This window comes from Echeneis naucrates, chromosome 22, assembly GCF_900963305.1.
Source record: "Echeneis naucrates chromosome 22, fEcheNa1.1, whole genome shotgun sequence".
Lineage (NCBI taxonomy): Eukaryota > Metazoa > Chordata > Actinopteri > Carangiformes > Echeneidae > Echeneis > Echeneis naucrates.
In genome coordinates, this window is record NC_042532.1 from 17821871 (window position 1) to 17828590 (window position 6720).

The following is a 6720-nucleotide window of genomic DNA, read 5'->3' on the forward strand; positions in this document are numbered from 1 at the left end:
CTCGGGCCACAGAGTGCTTCTAGTCTTTGTCTTCATCATTCCTGCCTTGATTTGATTAGCTTTCTCTGGGAGGGCAGGAGGTACAGCGGAGAGCAGGTTGGGCTTTTTGTCGAGGCGGTATCTGACTAATTGAGATAACTCCCTCCATGTCTCTGCCTCCCCAGGGATAGATGAGTAGCCGCCCACCAGAACCTCGGTCATCATGAAGAGTCCTTGCCATCAGCCCTTCCCTTGGTTTAATGTGACACATGCAGCTCCACTCCACCAACCCCAGGCCAGGCAACACCAACAAATAATAATGTTTTGGCACCTCACAATATATAGGCGTTAGCTGTAACCATTTAAAACGACCTGAGGGAAATTATTATGGTAAATGTGAGGCACTATTAGACTTCTGTGGCTTATCACATTTCATTTCTATTTTGAAGCAAGAAGCAGTTAAAGGTTAAATAATGAGTTCAGATGAGTAAAGCTTTACAGCCAAAAATATTAAGATCACGTCCATTTTTTACATGCTATATAGTAGATCAGGGTTTTGTACAGGCAGTCTGTGGAAACACTATCATGTTGAAACAGCAATGGGACCATTCTAGACCTCCACAAAGCTGGAAGCACATTCCTGTCCAAAATTTTGGAAGGTATTGTGGTGTCGTTAGAAGCCACGCATTCCCTAGATTTACTGAAAACTTTCTTTTGTTGGCATACTAAGACAGTATGCATATTTGAAGTGAACTTGATGACCATTTCTTTCCTTTGCTTTTGAAAAAGTCTGTGTGAACATCTGAAAGTTCAAATCTGACAAGAAGCATATGGTTTTCAAACTCCTTGGAGCTTGTACATGAAATCCAAGAAGTCGTGCATTCAATCAAAGCGAAGCAGATGTTGTTTAATTGTGGTCATTTGGTACTCTGTTATATAAGTAAACATTGCAATTTTACTGAACAATGTAAGGTCAGGAGAGTGGGAAGCCCTGCTGCCAGATGAGCACAGTCTCTGTCATGTCATGTTTATCCTTTATATGTTTTTTCAAGGAGAACAGACGTATATCTATTCTAAGGCAATAAGGCAGATGGCCAGTGAGTTGCATGGGATTTTTGATTCAATACTTTTTCCCCTTAGGGAAATATTGGGGAAACAGGAGAGTATGTGCTTAGAAGATAGCGTAGTAACTCTATTCAAACTGATGACTGCAAGTTTGAGGAATGACCTTCCTCATCTTGTAATATTGTGAATGAAAGTGCAGTCGTATTTTTGAAGCCCTGGTGCACTATGAAGTTAGATGAAGAGCAGCACTCTGGAAACGTCCTGCGATCCCCTGCAAGCAGACAGGAAGATGAGCATTGATCTACATTGCTGTGCCAAAACCATTTTTAGTTGCTGTCTGAGACTCTATTAATTTCTCCATGGCGCCAGCAATGGCATTGTAAGCAGAAATAATAGCTCAGAGATTAAACAGCTGGCCATACTTTCTAATTATTATCCATACTAAACTGTTGTAGTGCAGCCTTTGATAATAAATGCCAGCCGTCCCCTATGAATTTTCCCCACTTCCCTCGAGATTTCAACATTGTTTGCTGGCATTGTTAATTAAAAGACAACATTTGTTTGTTTGTTTTTGGTCATTGTTTTACTGAGACAATCGTTGCTGTATTTTGCTGACACAAAAGTGCCAGGCATTTGTCTCTGAAATATTCAAGTCATTCCCACATCTGCATAGTCACCAGCTTGTTTCTCAATGGACTTTTCACCAGAGGATGAACAGTGCAGCACAACAAGAGCAAAAGTGAGAGAGGGAAAAATAAAGAACCAAAGAAATTGACAGAATGATGAAAAGGAGGGTGGGGGACTGGGGGGGTTAAGGAGTGCAAGTCACCAGATGGTACAGTGAAAAGAATACACAATGGTAACCCTACACTAGTTCTTTCAACATGCTTATGTAAGACCATATCAAAATACTATATACTGCTCAGATGCAGGGAGCTGGTATCATCGGCTTCAGATAATATCTGAAGAAAACACATCCCGTATTGGAGGATAAGTGATAGTTATCAGATTATGGTATCGCATTGATGGTTCATCTTTTATAGCACGGCAAGGTCAAAGCTGAGTATACTGCTAAAGGATTGAGTATGTCATGGAACCTGTTGTCATGTCATCTGGTTTTAAATCTGTACACTCCTCTTGTTATTCAAAGTATTTTAAAACTAGATAATTTCTAAGACTGAAATCTGTCAACTTAAATTTATACCAATTTATTTGGAAAAAGCAACAGTCAACATGGAATTCCAACGCAGCTACATGATGATCGCTGGAGCAATTGTGATCACTCAGTCTTTCAGTCACTTGTGGATCTTTATGATCATGAGCTGACGTCACTATTGTAGTCCAGCCAAAGGTATTTCTGGTTTATTACAACTTAGATCCTGTATTCTCAGCATTTTAATCAAGATGCAACAGAGGCCAGCTATAGGAAATGGGGCAGGATATTATTGTACACTTGATTTTGAACGCACTTTTATTTGAACACTTGTATTGGAGTCATTTAAGTGAGTCACCCTTTCCTACCTCGTCATCTGAATGTTTCACCCCGCATGTAGAGCTCTTTGGAAATCTGAGCCAGGATAGTGTGCATGACTGTGTGCCTGGTGGGAACAGAGGTACTTTGTTTTGTTTTTCTATGGCATCCACGTGGCTACTGTAGCAACATGGGGTTGTACTCGTAGCTGTGAGTCAATACAGGACAGATCTAAGCACCAGCTGTCATACCTGGCCTTGTCCCTTTCTATTCATATTGTCACCTGGAAATTTGTCAGCTCGTCTGTGCTCCCAGCAAATACTGCTTTCCCTGTTTAGTCAGAAAACTTGAGATATAATACTACCATGCCCTTTATTCAGGGGAAATATTTAATTTTGTTGCTGTCATCAGTAATGACATTTGTTGTGTCGTATTTACCAGATACACCTAGATACGCTCGGCCAGTAAATAACACAGTATTTTAAGTATTTCAGATGAAGAGATGTTGTAGCTAGTGGAAACCCACCTGGATTTGTTTGAGTACTGCTGTTGCTATTTGATTGTGTGGTAAAATCACCATCAATCATTTGGTGGAACTTGCTTCTCAAATCTTTTTTCCAACTAGTATATTAGGCTGTTCCATGAGACTTTTGGAAAAAGTCAGACATTGATTGAAACTGCTCTAAGCACTGGATATCACTTTCACAAAAACCACCAGCAGCTAAATTATTAGCTGCTAGCTTATTGTGTGCTTTGACTGTGTGTGGCCTCTCAGCCCACTAAAAGATCAAGACGGGAGAGTATTGAACAGACAAATGAGATAGATTGCTAATGGACCTTTTTATAACAATCGTAAACAAATATTGATTTTCTCAGGCTTTCAGTGCTGGCCTGACTCTGAAAAGAACAAAGCCAAAGATCATCGACGCAGTGCGACTTGATGCCGGTCAGTCACAGCTGGTCTTTGTGGCTTTGAGCAAGGTTAGAGATAAGGGACGGATGGATGGTTGGGTTTCTTCAGGCTAAATTCAACTAGATATCAGAAGAGGCTCTGCCCTCCGCTGTCACAGCCAGATTTGACCATAAATTTATTTCATGCCAATATGAGTCCTTGGAGCATATAGTCATTGTAACTATGTATTGAGCAGTGGAATAAAAATAGCACACAACTGAACTATGAGGTCCCACCTCCTGGAGCTGGTGTATTAATAACCATTATATATTAATATTATGTGTTGTCTGGCATACAAGGTTAAAGTGTGTCAGTGAAAAGCTCCTGAGCAAGCAGATGCATTGTAACGGATGTGTGCACAACCACAGGACACCTTGAAAACCTATTCTATCGCCGAGTCCATCAGCTACTGTTAGGAGGAGTTATGGGTGATTAGCTACACTCTGAAAGACAAGAGTTTATTGTTGCTTCCTAAACTGAGAAGCACATCCGAAATCCATTAACATGAATTAGGATGTTTACCTTTAGGTGAAATCTCAGCAGCACCTCTCAGTCAGCAGGTTATTGTCTGTCCTGCCACAGGTCACTGATTGTTCCTGACTCATAAATCACCTGAGCCAACCTTGTCCAACAGCCTGCATCAGGTTTATGGAGGAATGCAATAGCAAGGATTACAAAACATTGTTGGGATTAGTGTTTGATTGTAATCGCTGATCCTTCCCAGGCATAGAGGTCACAGAGCAGGAGGCAGCGGTGCAACAAAACAAACAAGCCCCCCCTCGCTCCTATCTCCCTACCCCCATGGGATGGAATGTGCATGTATGCTCATCCCCAATGTTAAATGCACCACAAATGTTGTCCTGACTAAGGCATAATCCCATACAAAGACTGTCAGTCTGCACAATTAAGTTGTTAATCTTCCCAGTGTGTCCTGAACATAGACAGGTCATCATCTCACTGAGGGATCTGCTGGACACCGAAGCATGACCCCCCCCCCATTACGACTCCCTTACACTTTACTGCAGTAAAAACATTCTCTGAATATCCAATTTGGGGGTTGAGTGCAAAATCCGGATCGTGACAGAAAGAGACACAAATTTCACAGAAAAAATTAACTTGACCTTGTACAGTATTTTTTGGTCTTAGAAATTCAGCAACTATTGGCGAAAGATAGATAGAACGATATTATTATTCAAGTGACTGGATACATTTTCAAACAAATGCTATACTAAATCTGCAAACTAATAAGTCAGTTCCTTTTGTCATTAAGGCATCATCCCTCTTAAACCTGCCTGCTTCAGTCAGTTTTCAGTGGATGTTTTCCAAACTGTGCTGACAGCTGTGCTAAAAAGGTTTGGGTGATAAAAATGTCAGAAAATATCTAAACTCATGTTAAGGAGGCTTGCATTCCAGTAGACTACACCTACCCCAAAATCTAATCGGATTAATATCAGTCCCACTTCAAAATCTCGTCTTGGGTAATATTCATACACACTCCGGTATGGCTTGTATCAGATGTGAAAAATTGTACATGAATACGTAAGTCGACTGGTATTTACAGTGTGTTTGCCTTTTATTCCCTGGATTTGTTGGCTGATTGTAAACCAACTAGGTGCATGCCACCACTGTGTCTCTACCAATGTGTGTAGATATACATGTTTACACATGCACAGAGGCAGGCAATGCAGAGGGAGGGCAGTCATTTTCAGGCACAATATAATGGAACTGTACCCAATATGTAAATAAAGAAATCAAGAATATGTCAATCATTGTAAGATATAAAATGAATACACAAATATGTGTTACAGGTTAATAGACACATGGTACAAAAGTAAAGAACACTAAAAGGACAGATTTGACATTTTGGGGACTATTTATTCACTTTTCTGCTGAGAGTTGCATTCGGAAATTGACAGGACTCATGTCTCTAAGATAAGAAGTTTAGCTTATGATAAAGACTGGGAGGAGTGTGGTAGCTAGCCTGGCACCACTAAAACCAATTAACACATATCTTATCAGAGTCCTCAAACTATTAAAATTTAAAATGAAGTGGTGTTGTAATATGCCAAGCAAATTTCTGGGTGGTGCTCTGGTTACATATTTACCCCACAGACCCCACAGTGTGGTACTGATTTTCACATCAGCATGAAAATGAATAGCAGTAGTTTCAATAATCACAAAAATAAAAGAGGTACTCATCAGAAAAAAATGTTGTCACCCAAGACTTGAATAAAGATTGAGTTTTTATAATTGTGTGTGTAAATGATCTGTTCATTTAGTTTCCTTTATGTTTGCTCAAAAGCCAGAGTTAGGGCGTCAAGACAAAAAGAGAGGAGACTGAGCTTTTTCTTTTCACGTTAAAATTCAACTATCGGATCAGATCTGACGCCTCTAGCTCTGGTGTGACTGTCTCTCCTTGGATGGCTTTATTTCCACCTGTTCTGTTATTTTCTGCAGTAGAATATCAGGCAAAAAAAAGGTTAAATCCTCGTCATGTAAGCCAAGCAGAGTCATGGCTGGGGACAAAAGAGGCCAACAGTCTCTCAGGATACAACCACCTTGGTATCTGTGCTGAGTGTAAGTCCTTGACTATATCCTAGACAAAAACCTTTAGTATCACAACAGTACACTCTACGATACAGGACAAAACAGGATAAGATAAAGAACACGGTGCTCTGCTAAACAGACCAAAGAGCTGTAAAGAGAACACCATGGTGTGCAAAGAAAGGGAAAGGAAAGAAGGGGACAAAGGCAAATATTTGCCCTCACTGGAGAGCTGTTTGGGTTTCGGGCACCATGTCCAAAGTCCAGATTCTAAAATTGGTCTGAGTGTTTCTATGCACTTCCCAAAACTCTGTCTGCAAGTTGAAACTGAAACAAGCAAGACCAGTGTATGCCAACAGAAATCCCAAGTCATCAATATGACCCCACAGGTGTTGTTTGACCTTGAATTCCTACACGCGAGTCATTTTTGTTGCTGGGATGAAGAAAGATACGATGCTTTCAGTGTCTGCATGGAGGATTATAAATCCTGTTGACACACGTTGTCAAGGCTGGGAAAGCTTCCCCAGCACTCACTGTCAGTGAGGCTACACACACAGACACAAATTCACTGTCTTCCCACATGTTTCCCTCCCTGCATGTTGTGTCTACACAGGCATATAGCACCGGTGCCAGGGATTGGAAGGGAAAGAGGAGGACACTGGATTAAATTTACTGAGACTGGGTTGTTTCGTGGGTGTGTGAAGTTTTC